A 14288-nucleotide genomic window follows, 5' to 3' on the forward strand; every position below is an offset into this window, starting at 1 on the left:
GTAGATTCACCCCTGTGCAAAAGGATCATCCAGACCTTCCTCTCACACAAAGATATATGTCCCTATCTCAATTGTGCAGCTGATGATGACACAAGACTTTCACCAATAAACTTACAGACAATTATGATACAAGGTATTATACAACTTTTGTTTCTATCCTGGTACCTAAGGCTACGTTGAGCTCTATAACAACTTCAACTGCTCAGCATTAACTGCATTTACATCCTCATAACAACTTAAAACATCACAGCATCCCACCACGCAATACCAGCAAAACACAGTGGCCCGTAAAGGGAGTTGCGGTTGGGCAGAGAGGCGGGGCGGGGGAGGGGTAGGTGTGGGGGGTGCTATAAACCAGCATATGGATAATTGGAGGTAAGTAAACAATTTTATTAATAAAACGAATTTCGTAGCGCGAACAGCATCTCATTTTGCGATGCAGGGCACACTAAGATATTTGTTTTATTAATGAAATTATTTACTAACCTCCAATCATCCATATGCTGGTTTTTAGCACCCCCCACCTTGCCCCTCCCCCGCCCCGCCTCTCTGCCCCACCGCAATTCCCTCCAGGGGCCGTGGCTGCACCACAAGCTATGCATAAGCAATTGCAACGAGCGACCTTGTGAATGCTCACTCTTCTACTGTTACAACTTCATTCTAAATTGCTGGAATTCCGCTGCTCCTCCAAATAGGGAAATGGGCTGTGAGATTAAGACTGGGCGTTGGCAAATCTAGGGATTTCAAATTAATACAGTAACTTGCTCTGTCTTAACAACTAATCATCTGAGAAGCTACCATCTGAGAGTGCGCAGGTACGTTATTTACGATCTCTCACTTGATGGATCTTTTTAAGTTGACTGAGATGCAAAGGGAGTTAGGAATAATAAAACAATTCAACTTTTGTGAAGCCCATTTGGCCACACAATAAGGACTAGGGATCAATAATTGAAGTTAAGGAATTTTATTTCAAATTAATAGTCAATTGAATATATATACATGTAAGGAAAGTATTAAACAATACAGAATTACAGCTGGCAAGGTAAAATATCGCAATTGGTTCAATCTCAAACTAATAAGATAAATTAATCACACGCCTCGTATTATAAAAATTGAGGAAATAGCTATTCCTTAAAGAGACTCCAATTCTCTCCCCTACACATGAATACGTTCTAAAGTCATCTAATCAAGGCTCTAAGTTTAGAAAAAGGATGGTTCGTAGAATAGGGTCTCACAGAAATTTGGAAGTGAGAGACGGTGTCAGCATAGTGAAGATTTGTGTAGCAGTCTTTCAGAATTGGAATAAGTGTTTAGAATGAAGCTTCACACTTGCTAGAATAATGAAAGCAGAGAGGTCTGTACCCTCAAAATCTAAGAGAATCTTTTGGTATCTTGCAACAGAGAGGCTTATCATTGGAACCTAGGGAATGAAGCGGGCATTGTAAAATGTTTCTTGTCTTTAGAAGGGTTGGAGTTCTCTGGATTCTAATGCTGTCAGTCATCCAGAGCTGATGGGTAGATAAGTCGTATGTTATATGAAACATATAATAAAGCTGTTGAATTAAACAGAACAAGCATCTTTTTTACAATGGTAACTAATTAGGCTTTGAAGAGCAATGCATGTTCTGTTATAGCAATTTTTTAAGCGTACGAATACCAAAAGGTGTCTTGGCGCTGACAATTGACCACCTAGACCTAGTTAATGAATGACCAGGTTTAAGATCCTTTTAGAAGGCAGTTGATGCTAGGCACCTTAATACTCAGGTCGATTATCAGTCAGAGAGGAAGAAGCAGTGAAGGCAAACTTTTGTAGGCCAATGACTGAAATGACAGAAATGATAGAAGTGCTGTTCAGTGGTGGTAACTTGGATTTTACGGTGTTAGCAGTCTCCATAAGTAAACACTGCATGTGACGATGATGGATTACTGAGGGGTAGGTACAGGCCCCTTATGTGACATACCCGTGAGGAAAGAGCACAAGGCTTCTGGAGAGTGCTGTCATTTTTAAATCCACTGTTGGGGTGCGTGCTATCAGGCATGTAGGGAATACGCAGCCATTGTCCGTGGTCCAGTGATGCGAAGCAGGAGGCTATCTAGAGAGCTCACCTGATAGGCTCTCACCGTATTTGTCAAAGTAGGAGGCATCAACGTAGCGTGTCATCATATAAATTCTGCGAGTTGTTGGAGGAATCGCGCGACACAGCTAGAGCACACACCGGAGCAGCAGTGAGTGGCCCTAATCTTGCGCATCAGGGAGTAGGCACGTTAATAATGGGCGAATGTCAGCGAACCAGCTAGAGCACTCACTGGAGCATCAGCGAGCGACCTTAACTTTAGAGGAGCATTTTGAGCACTCACTAATGTGGCAGCGAGAAGTTAAACAGTGCGCATCTCTGCAAATGAATATGACGTTGATACACACACCAAAATAATTACAAGTTCAAGGTGGTCAGAACTTGGGTTATTCAATACTGTGGTGACATGCACATCAGATCTTAAGAAAATATTGCATGTCCATCCAAAACTGTATGACGGCGAAACACACGCCTGAGTAATTTAAAGGTAAATGTAGTCAGAAGTTGACTTATACAATATTCCAGTGACACACAGGAGATTTACGCACTTACTGCGTGTCCATCTAAAATGGTAGGTCAGCGATATTCACGCCAATGTAATCACAGCATCACAGTAAAAACAGGAGCTGCATCTTCCTGCTTTGGTGGGTCAGCTTTGAACAATGACGGTGACATGCACACCTATTTTATGGCCGGTGGGGCAAGTCTGCTCTCTCTGTTTTATTGTGATGTAGTACAACACATACTTTACAGTAGTCACTAGTTTGAGAGCCAGTGATCAATTTAAGAGTACTAATCAGCCTCACCATTTAGCACACATACCATTTAGGTGTGATTGCCCTTAAAAATCACCTGCTCACTTTGCGCAAGTGTTTTGAGGGAACATCTTGGTTGGGCATTGTGAAGAGGGTGGGGTATTGTGTCGGGTACCACAGTGTTAAGAGCAAACTGTATAGCATTTATTATACAATATGTAGAACATTGCGCCACCACCGTTCTTTTTTTATGTCACCAGAGGGAACTTATGTTCAAATGGTCAAAGTGGAAAAAAGTAATGATACATTATGGAAGGATGTGTGGAACGCCATTGAATGCAGAAAGGAAGACCTCTCTACTTCTGTATTGTCTAAGCACTGATAGCAAGGAAAGTATGAGGGGTTCCATTTTCTATGAGACAGGCAATGAAGGATGAAATACTCAGGTCGCAGCAGCAGAGTGTGTGTCACCTGTGGTGTTATCAAGGAATGCCTCAGATGAAATAACGTTCTTTGTGGATTTAAGGGGATTGAACCAAGCGATTGTTGTGGATAGGTACCCCCTGCCTAATAATATCGAAATGCTGACACAGTTGGAAGGTGCCAAAGTGTTCTCCACTCTGGATCTATGAACAGCATAGCACCAAATAGAGCTTGCAGAAGGTTGCAGGGCTCTAACGGCATTTATAACATAATTTGGTGTGTACAAATTCACTACTATGCCGTTTGTCTTGATCTCAGCAGCCTCACGTTTTCAGAGAGTAGTGGAAAATGCACTAGGTGGGTTGCAAGGCATCAAAATATACCAGGATGATATACTGGTATTTGGTGCTACACAGGAGGATCACAATAGCAAGTTGAGTTCAGTACTGTAAAGATTGAAAGAGAGAGGGTTGACATTAAAAGAGAGTAAATGTAGATTAAACTGTGCAGTGATAGTATATCTTGGTTATACGTGGTAGGGAGCAGGGTTTGCGCCTCATAAGGAGTTGGTAGACAAGATAAAGAATTTTCTGATCCCAGAGAGCAAGGAGGATTTGATTACATTTTTGGGAATACTTTGATTATTATCATAAATTCTTTTCACACTTTGTGAGTGGTGCACACAACATTAGAAATCTGTTACAAAATGGAGTAAAGTTTATTTGGACTGAACAGTAAGACAAAGAGCATAAGGATTTGAAAGACGCGCCTTCTTAGGCTCCCTCTTTAAAAAATGTCAGGATGCAGGAAAAGTCAATTTTTATTACAGATGCAAGTGTAATGGGATTAGGGGCAGCATTGAAGCAAGGAGATGCTGGCAATGAAAGAACCATTATGTTTATATCAAGAAGCCTGAAGGGTCCGGACCATGGGTATTCAGTGTTAGAGAGGAAGGCCCTATTCAAATTTTGGGCAGTCAAGAAACTAAAGACATTTTTATGGGTGTTAGAAGTGGTTCTGACACTCTGGGCCACCCAGATTTTGCACTTTTTGAGCACCTATTTGTTGAGCTTTTACTTTGGGAGAGCCTCATAAGTTGGGACATACCCACAGTGAACTCATGCTGAAAGAGACTGCTTGTGGATTTTACTGGTGTCCCCATAGCTTGACTAGGCCGCTGCACAGCAGCTGGAGTAAGGGGCACCAGGCTGGTTACATGCAGACACATGTGTTTATGCGTGTGCACACATGTGCGGGCCGCGCAGGGGAAATTCCTGGTGCGCGCAGCCCAGGAGCAGATACGAAGAGAATGGTGTGGCAGGACTTATGCAGAATTGGGTGGTGACATGGAATAGACTTTATACACTAGGAAGAAACATGCCAGGGAATGTCAGTGTGTTTTACTGGTTTCACTTCATTATTCTCCTATGGGGATGGGGAGCCCATGTGCTAGTTTCACTCCCCTAAGGCCTACCAATGCCAGACACGCACTAACGTCCACGTAACATGTGTGAGAAGAAGTATTCTGCAGTGTTCAAAGTCATATTTGTACTGCTTTTGGGTCATCCAGAAATGTTATATTTCTCTGAGTCAGCCATAATGAGGGCCTGGCTATGGGCTGACCTCAGCTGGCTGGAATAAGCACCTTCCTTCCAACAGCAAAAGCCTCTTCTCCAAAGAGAAGATGGGTAAAGCTATAAAGATATAGGCTCATCCGTCAGCAGCTGTCACCGGGTGCCAGGACCAGGTTGCACAAGTAAAAAGGCAGTGTGGGGAAAGGGGCTTTCAGAGACCATGTGGCAGGAGACCCCTGGACGACGCCTTGTAGAACCAACCCTGGGCCGGAAGGAGGGAGCAGGATAAGTGAAGTGATGTGTCGTTGTTTGATAGGACAAACGGAAACTTCCTGCCAGACCACTCCCCAAACTTTGAAAAGTATTTGCACAGGAAGAGAAGCTCTCTCTGGCGTGTGGTCTGCTGAGGCAGAGGGTGATGGAGCCTGGCGCAATGGGCAGTTGGAAGGAGGAACCCCCTGACTGTCCCAGGATCCTGAACAGGAGAAGAGACCAGAACCAGTGCGCAGAAGTAGGGGCCTCTGCGCAGGGAGAAGTGAGGCCCAGGAGGACAGCCAGGTGAAAGGCTGGCGCAGGGAACTAGTGAAGGCAGCTCCCTACTGGACCCCCCCTCTGTGAGACCCAGAAGGCAAAGGAGAGTGCTCCCAGTGGCTGGGGAGTGCCACCAGGAGCAAGAGGAGGCAGAAATGGTGCAGATTGGTACCCTGGGGGGCTGAGATATGCCCCCAGAACGTAGACAACCTTTGACCTCCAAGAAGACCAATGACGAAGTGCGTGTGGCTCCGCCGCCAGTCTTGAATGTGTCCCAAAGAAGTGAAGTCGGGGTGCACCATCGCGGATCCCCTGAAGGTGCCCCGTGGGGTGCCAAGAACCCACCCAGAGCCCCGCAGAACATGAAGCCGGGGAGTGCCGTTGTGCTGACCGTGAAGATATGCAGGGGGAGGGGCCTGGAATCCCAACTCCGGGCCCCGTGTGAAGAGGAGAAGGCGGGGAGTGCCGTTGTGCCCCCCTGTGAAGAGGAGAAGGCGGTGAGCGCCGTTGCACCCCCGCGAAGAGGTCTCTAGAGGCCTGAGACCCAATCCCCAGGCCCCGAAGAAAAGCCAGGGAGCGCCATCGCGCTCCCCGTGAAGATTACCCCAGCGGAGTGCCAGGAGCCACACTGGCCCCGTGGACGTTGGTTGAAGGGGAGCACCGTCATGCCCCCTCGAAGATGTTTGGGGGCCTGGGACCCCCTCTCCGGGCCCTAAGTGCAGAAAGGAGGGGTTGGAAGTGCCGTTGATCTCCCCTCCGTGCGGAAGGAGGGGGGAGTGCTGTTGCACTCCCCGAGGTCTCACCAGGCCTGCAGCAGCCTCAGTAACTTGCCCCCTGGAGCGGGCAGACCAGGAGAAGAGTGCAGGCTCCCACGGTAGCACATAAGGATGTTGGCCGGGCAGGGAGCCGGCAGGGGGAGCCTTGGTGGGCTCCCTGGGCTGCCCTCCAACGCGGAGGCATGTGGGGGTCCTGGGTGTGACCAGGACCCCGAAAACAGAAAGAGGAGCTGCAAGGGGCCGAGGTGGGACCGGGCACCCGACAACCTGCAGAGCGGCCGGGGTGGGCTCCCTGAGCCACATCCACTTACCTGGGGGTCCGGGTGGGACCGGGCCCCTCACCGAGGATGGAACAATGTGCGAAGCGCCAGGAAGAAGGGCAACGCAGCTCTCCTCGAAGGAGCGGGGGAGCCGCTGCTCTACTCTGCAAGAGATACCATAATGCCTTGCAGGCCAGGGCCGGCCTGCAAGGGCAAACAGCATTGTGTGTGTGTGACAGTATGCAGGGGGGCTGTAGGAGCAACACAGTCTCCCCCAGCACAACGCAAAGAAGTCCCTCCCTAAGTCTCATGGGAACTTGAAGAGGATAACCCCCTCAATGGGTCAGCCAGCATTTTAACCCTTTCGACGCTGATGACAGAACCGCTCTGTCATCAGCTGCGGTGGCGCTGTGCTGATGACGGAGCGGTTCCGTCATGGCCCGGCCGCCGCGCCTGCGCGGCGCGGATTCCGCGCCTGCGCTGGGCGTTCTATTGAGCGGGCGGGGCCATGACGGAACCGCTCTGTCATGAGCACAGCCCAACCGCGGCTGATGACGGAGCGGTTCCGTCACCGGCATGCGGCCGCCGCGTGGCCGCCCAGCCCCTTAGCGCTGCGGCGGAATAGCCGCCGCAGCAATGAGGTTAATACCACCTGGGCTGGAACATTTGTTCTACAGCTGGGGGTGTTTTGAGTAATGCACCAAAGGATGAATGACTGAGCTGGGGATGTCTGGAGAGGGCATCCCCTGGAGGTGAAGAGGTGTAATTGCACCTGTAGTGCATTTACTAATGTTCTTTCTTTCAGAGGGACTGAAGGTCACATGTGTAATGTGAAGTACCTGTGTAAGGTGATGTCCTAAGCAAAGTGGGGTTATGTTGCCAGATAATCCTGATAGGCTGTCTGGCTGTATATGCTTAATCTTGTGATTTCATCCGTGATCATTTATCACAAAGGAGGGGAGAGGGTCAACAAATAAACTCCACCACCCCGAACCCCCTAATCAGTAATGAAAACACATAGAGGGGTGGGGAGAAGGAGACTCAAAACAGACAAAGACTCAGGGCTGTGAAAAATCAAAAGTATTTGGAAAAACTGCCCTCACTCACACACAATGTGTGTGACATGCTTCATCATCGGGTCTGCTTACAAAACGCCCCCGCGTAGCCACGCAGGGGGCGGAGCATAGGGAGGGGAGAACTCGAAACTCAAAACAAACAAAGATCAACACAGAAGTGACAAACAGAGATCACGACAATAAGTGTTGTCCCTAAGGACTGGGTGAGTGATAAACATAAAGTGCAGTTAGATAGTGCTCATTAAAACTGGCTCATGGATACCCGTTAGTACTTTATTCATAGGTTCCACGGTCAGGATTAAAAGAAGTGAAGGATGACTAAGTGTTTAGGCAGGAAATCAAGATCCAAAAACACTCCTCCTTATACTGCGATGGTCAACATGTTTAGACCGTATTGAAGTGCCCTCAATTTACATGGGTCACGTCGGTCTTCTTCAGGACAGTCTATCTGTCCCAGTCCTTATTTACCTCTTACCTCAGTCTGATAATTGTCAGAGGAAAACCACGTGGAGGGTACTTCACAACTGTGGATTGTTTTTACTATAAGAAAATAAAAAGACAATAATATTTCAACCAAAAATGCAATGTAAAACTATGTGATATCATGTGATAGGAATTATATCCATTAGTAAGTTTACATGCACATAACTGGTTCCTCAAAATCATGGTTCCCAATTGTGCCCATGAAATGAATGCTATACCGGGGGGCTGCAGCAGAAGAGCTATCACGCCATCGGGCAGCCGTGAGGGAAACGGCGGTGCTGCTTGTCTGTTTTGGCCGAGATAAGCGCCGGGAGATTTCCCACCTTCAACCCAGCCGTGAGCGAAACAGCGGTGCTGCTTGTCTGTTCTGGCCGAAGGGAAGCGCCGGGAGACTTCCACGCCACCGGGCAGCCGTGAGGGCAACGGCACTACATCACCCAGAAGCCTCGGCGGTGGCGGCGCACCGTGACGGGTGCAGAGCGCCAGGAGGCGTTATTTAGCACCCCGCGGCAGCGAGCGCTGTGGGGGCTGCAGCAGAAGAGCTATCACGCCATCGGGCAGCCGTGAGGGAAACGGCGGTGCTGCTTGTCTGTTTTGGCCGAGGGAAGCGCCGGGAGATTTCCCACCTTCAACCCAGCCGTGAGCGAAACAGCGGTGCTGCTTGTCTGTTCTGGCTGAAGGGAAGCGCCGGGAGACTTCCACGCCACCGGGCAGCCGTGAGGGCAACGGCACTACATCACCCAGAAGCCTCGGCGGTGGCGGCGCACCGTGACGGGTGCAGAGCGCCAGGAGGCGTTATTTAGCACCCCGCGGCAGCGAGCGCTGTGGGGGCTGCAGCAGAAGAGCTATCATGCCATCGGGCAGCCGTGAGGGAAACGGCGGTGCTGCTTGTCTGTTTTGGCCGAGGGAAGCGCCGGGAGATTTCCCACCTTCAACCCAGCCGTGAGCGAAACAGCGGTGCTGCTTGTCTGTTCTGGCTGAAGGGAAGCGCCGGGAGACTTCCACGCCACCGGGCAGCCGTGAGGGCAACGGCACTACATCACCCAGAAGCCTCGGCGGTGGCGGCGCACCGTGACAGGTGCAGAGCGCCAGGAGGCGTTATTTAGCACCCCGCGCCCTCTCGCCCCGCGAGTCGCGCCCGCGGGAGCACCCGGGGTGAAGCCCGGGCAAAGGGTGGGCCCTCTGTGGCCCTCAGTGGTCAACAGTAGTCTGGCGGGCAACCACTCTAACGCTTCTGATTTGGTGAGTGAAAATCTTAATATCATGGATGTAATGCCTAAGACAGCCGTCATGGATGACTTTCCATTCCCACCACCTACTTTCGAGACACTGTTGGAAAATGCTTTTAATTTGGTATCCAATGAAATCGCAGACACGGAAAGGAGAATGTCCCTGATTTGTTCGAACATCACTCTAAGGCCAGCTCCCTCGCAAATGAGCCCAATTATCCCCTAATCCCCAACGGTTTTGATTGCAAAACCTATCCCAGCGTCCATACCCCCTGTGCCTCCACCAGAGGGGGATGATCCCCCAATAATAATCGATTCTCAGGTGGATGACAATGCCAGTGGGCTTTTGGAAGGCAGTAATAAACCGGGTGGGGAAAAGCGCAAGAGAGGTGTTTCTAAACCTAGTGTTAATAAAAGAAAACAACCGCTAAACCACAGGAATCAACCTATGCCACAGAGCCTGTGGAATAAGCAAAAACATCAACCAACAGAGGCAGATCCCATCCACGTCGTCGATAAAGACTTGGTGGATACAGGTGATAATTTTACCGCTACCTCTATGAATCCCATTGGAAACCAGAATACAATATGGACACAGACTGTTCCAACAGGAGACAACAATAGCATATCGTAGCAAATGGGAACCTCATAGACACTATAGTAGATACCATTTTTAAAAGACTAGAGAGTCAAATGACCAAACAGTTTAATAATGTTTTTAAAAGACTGGACAGATTAGAAAATTTGGTAAAAAATGAGGAGGTAAAAAGAAAGGGGACTGTTACCTTAGATCAAATAAGGGGTGATCGCCTATTGAAAGAGTTGGAATCAGTTAGTAGTATTATATCATGTGGGAGGCCTGTTGCATCGTGTAGTGGTCAAAAACCTGCTGGGGGTCCTAGCACTGGCGGACATCAACCATCTGATGTGCCGCCCATCACTCAAACTAGAGGCAATAATGCTGGGAATAACAAAGTTGTAGCTAACTTACCACCTAAACCTACGCCCATACCTGTAATTACACCATTGCCACTCACTGCTAGATCTAGTATTGACAACCAGAACGGTGGCCCCATCCTGATGAGCGCAGTAGTGGGGTCCACCTCCGTTGGCAATAGGGGCGCGGGTTCGTCAGGGGATAGTAGGCCCACCAAACATCAAGGACCTTCTCTTCATTTACCCCCAGATGCCTGCCCCTTTGTTCTGGTTTTAGCAGGCATACCACCATTAAGGGAGGGACAGGGGGAATCATGGGTCCAATTATCCAACAAATGTATTGATTGGCTAACTAAGCACAAAGGCGTTGGTCATGACATCTCCAATGAAATCCTGTCAGCCCGCAGGGTGTCATGGGTAGGGCGTCTATTCAAAGATATTGAAGGTGACTGTATAGTGCTCAATTTCAAGAACCCTGGCACAGTTAGATTTCTGCTCAATAGAAATAACACTTACCCTGGTATTTCCACTGTCGCAACTTTATTACCCCTAAGCCACTTTTATAGACCTCCACAAAGGCAACTGCGTCCAGCGTTCTTCCCCCTTAACTTGCACAATAGGTTTGCACCCCTCTCTGAATTCGACACGTTAAACTGACCATTAGTTACCGACTTTGATACTATAGCCGCTGATCACTCACCCCAGGTACCCAATCAAGAATTATCACTACACACCTGTCCACCTCTTCCACTCACTGAAGTTAATCAACTATCTGGTAACTTAAGTACTACCATACAGGGCCGTAACCTATCTATTGTGAGTTGGAATATAGCGGGGCTTAAACCGAAATTAAGAATAAAAGAATGGTCAGACTGGGTAAATAATAATTGTGATATACTTATGTTACAAGAGACCTGGTGTACAACTTCACTTCTATTAGAAGGATTTAGCTGCCATAATCAAATTGTACCTGCACCACCTATGGGTCGCCCTAGTGGGGGACTTTCTATCTGGGCTAAAATAACAGCTGGTGTAGAAACTAAACTGATCCAGACCTAGGAGAAATGTTTTATGGCCGTGAAATATACTAACAGGTTTAAATTATGTTTAATCACTTTTTACAACAATAATTTTGTGTCCCATCCTAATATTAATTTTCTAATATTGTTTAATTTTATCGATGAAGTAATAGCTGGGCAGAAATATGGAACTTTTGATGGAATCTGTATTGGAGGCGATTTCAATGCTCATATGTATCGTAATGACCACCCATGTAGAAGTGGTGAGGAATTGAAGGACCCCCTAGCGCCCCGAGATTTAGTGAATGCCCTGGAAATTGCGGGGACGGGAGGGAATAATATGTTGACTCCCACTTACATTGGTCAAGGATGTTCTTCCACCATAGATTATATGTTTATTTCCCCGTCTCTAAATGATATCATCTTAAAAGCAGAGGTCGCTTGTTCCATCTACAGCGACCATTATCCAATTATAATACATCTAAATAACCCTGGTAAGAACAACAAAGATGAAGTCAGAATAGAAATGGGGGCGCAACTTTTGGAAGCATCTACTGATAGATTAAGAGTTGTTTGGAAAGGGGCCGATAATAAAAGCATTTTAGCTAGAGTCATTAACAAAAATCCCACATTAATGGAGAACTGTTTGACCCTCGATAGAACAGGACGTGATGTCGTTAATTCCTTTAGCGATCTCTGCATGGCAATTAAAAGGGAATCCTCGAAACCAGCCCGTACTAACAAGAATTGCGGCCCCCGCTGGTCGACTCTTCTTGTTCTAGGGCCAATAGAGAGTTAAGGGAAGCTCTGAAATCTAAACCTAGGGACCCGTTACTTGTAAAAGACTTGAGAACAATATACAAAACCGCAGTACGCACACGATCTGAGGCCCTAGTTAGGGACCATTGGGAATCTCTGGTTCGGTCTGCGGCTTTGAAAGACACTACAGGGTTCTGGAGAGAGGTCAAGTCCCTAAGATCTTTTGGCTCCAATATTATAGCTATTAATTGCAACATAACGGGGGATGTGTGGGCCAAGCATTTTTCTAAAATCTATGCCGCTCAAGGGCCCCCCACAGACAGTATCTTACATATCAGGCCTACCACACCCCTGAATATTGCATTATGAGAGGTTGAGGAAGCCATAGCCGAAAGTGCAGGGAATAAAGCGCCCGGCCCGGATGGCCTATCAATAGATCAAATTAAATCTGAAACTAATATTTGGGCCCCCCTGTTATGTAATTTATATAATAACTTATCCGACAATTCCATTCCTGAATCTTGGTCAAATAGTGTTATTGTTCCAATATTTAAAAAAGGCGACAGACTTGACCCCGGCTGTTATCGCCCAATATCACTAATTGACAATACACTGAAGGTTCTAGGACGGGTAATTTTTAACAGGATGAGGAGCTGGGCCGAGGACAATAATATACTACACCACTGCCAGCTTGGCTTCAGAAGCCACGTGGGCACTGTTGAACAATGTCTGAACTTGAATCTGTTAATGGCAAAGTACACTATTGTAAAAAAATCCCCTTTGTACCTTGGTTTTATGGATTTAAGTTCAGCTTTTGATTTTGTTAATCGTTCGAGTTTGTGGTCACTTTTGCTTAGTTATGATCTGGATGATTCCCTAGTTTATTTTCTCTCATACTTGCATCGGGATCTGAAGGCTAGAGTGCGCATTAATAACGAGGGTGTGGTTTCGAATGACATTTTAATTGGCAGGGGGGTTAGACAGGGCTGTGTGCTCGCCCCCCTGCTTTTTATATTGTACATTAATGGGCTGAGTAGTAATTTGTGCGCTATAACTAACGATGTTCCAATCATAAATGGCAACCCCATCCCCGCTCTGTTGTATGCGGATGACGCGGTGCTAATAGGCCGCACACCCAATGCCCTACGTATTTTAATTTCAGGCTTTGTTTTTTTTTTTTTTTTTTTTTTTTAAAACCTTTATTTGAGTAAGCAAAAAAGTACAAGGATGGGCCTACAACCACACGGGCCGGCCGCTAAAGAGGAGTGGACACATATCATATATGCCCGCAGAGGTAAAAGTCAATCAACAATGCAATACTCATCACTATTTACAGGACAAAAACAGATTTTATTTATATGAAAGAACAAACACACACAAAAGGCGAAAGTGTATTACTGAATGGACGTAAGGGGGGGGACAGCAACAGAAGTACAGTAGCAAAACTCTAAGCACTGAGGAGCTCGGGGGGGGGGGGGGAGGGACACAGAAGTCAGTACAAAAAAGGGGGGGGGGAGGGCCGGAGACACCAGCACAACCCCTATATGAAAGGTTCCAAGAACGCTTGCCTAAGGAGACAGGGCAAGCTCGATAGTGCCCACAAGGGGAGGAGTACAAATGTCGCCACGGTAGTCGTTCCATTGACCCCACACCTTCACCCATGCCCCGGGTCTGCCCCTGGCCACATAGACAGTTTTCTCACGGAACATGGACCAATCCATGTTATCCTCCCATTTCGAGAGGTCAGGGGGCCTGGAGGCCCCCCAGAGTTGTGCAATATCTCGCTTCGCAACCATATAGCCCAGGGTGGCCCATCTAGTCTGTGCCACCGAGTAGTCCGTGGGCTCCCAAACATTCAAAAGACATCGACGAGGTTCCGGACGCAAGGACACACCTGTCACCACAGCCATCACTTCAAGCACGGCCGCCCAATTAGCAGCCACCATCGGGCACTCCCAAAGAATATGCAGGAAAGTAGCACGCAAACCACACCCACGCTTACACAATCCATCGGAGGAAAAGCCCATCACCACCAGTCGCGGTCCCGTCACGTACACCCGATGAAGGATCTTCAATTGGACCAGACGGAGACGAGCCGGAATAGCCACCTCCTTCGGGGAGGAGAGGGCTGATTGCCAATCCTCATCATCAAGTTCTAACCCATCTCCCATCCACAATTCCCGAAGTCGGGCCAATAAGTCGGTCCGATTGTTAATCAACTTTTTATAGATCAGGGAGATAGTGCTATCAGGAAGATGTTCATCAAGGATACGGTCCTCAAGGGGGGAAGAGTCAGGCGGAATCTCACCAGGAGCAAACACCGAAGCCAGGGCGTGCCTGAGCTGTAAATAACGAAAGAATTCCCGACCACTCAGGCCATAGTCAGCCTGGA

The sequence above is a fragment of the Lissotriton helveticus genome, chromosome 1_1 (assembly GCF_964261635.1).
Source record: "Lissotriton helveticus chromosome 1_1, aLisHel1.1, whole genome shotgun sequence".
Taxonomy (NCBI): Eukaryota; Metazoa; Chordata; class Amphibia; order Caudata; family Salamandridae; genus Lissotriton; species Lissotriton helveticus.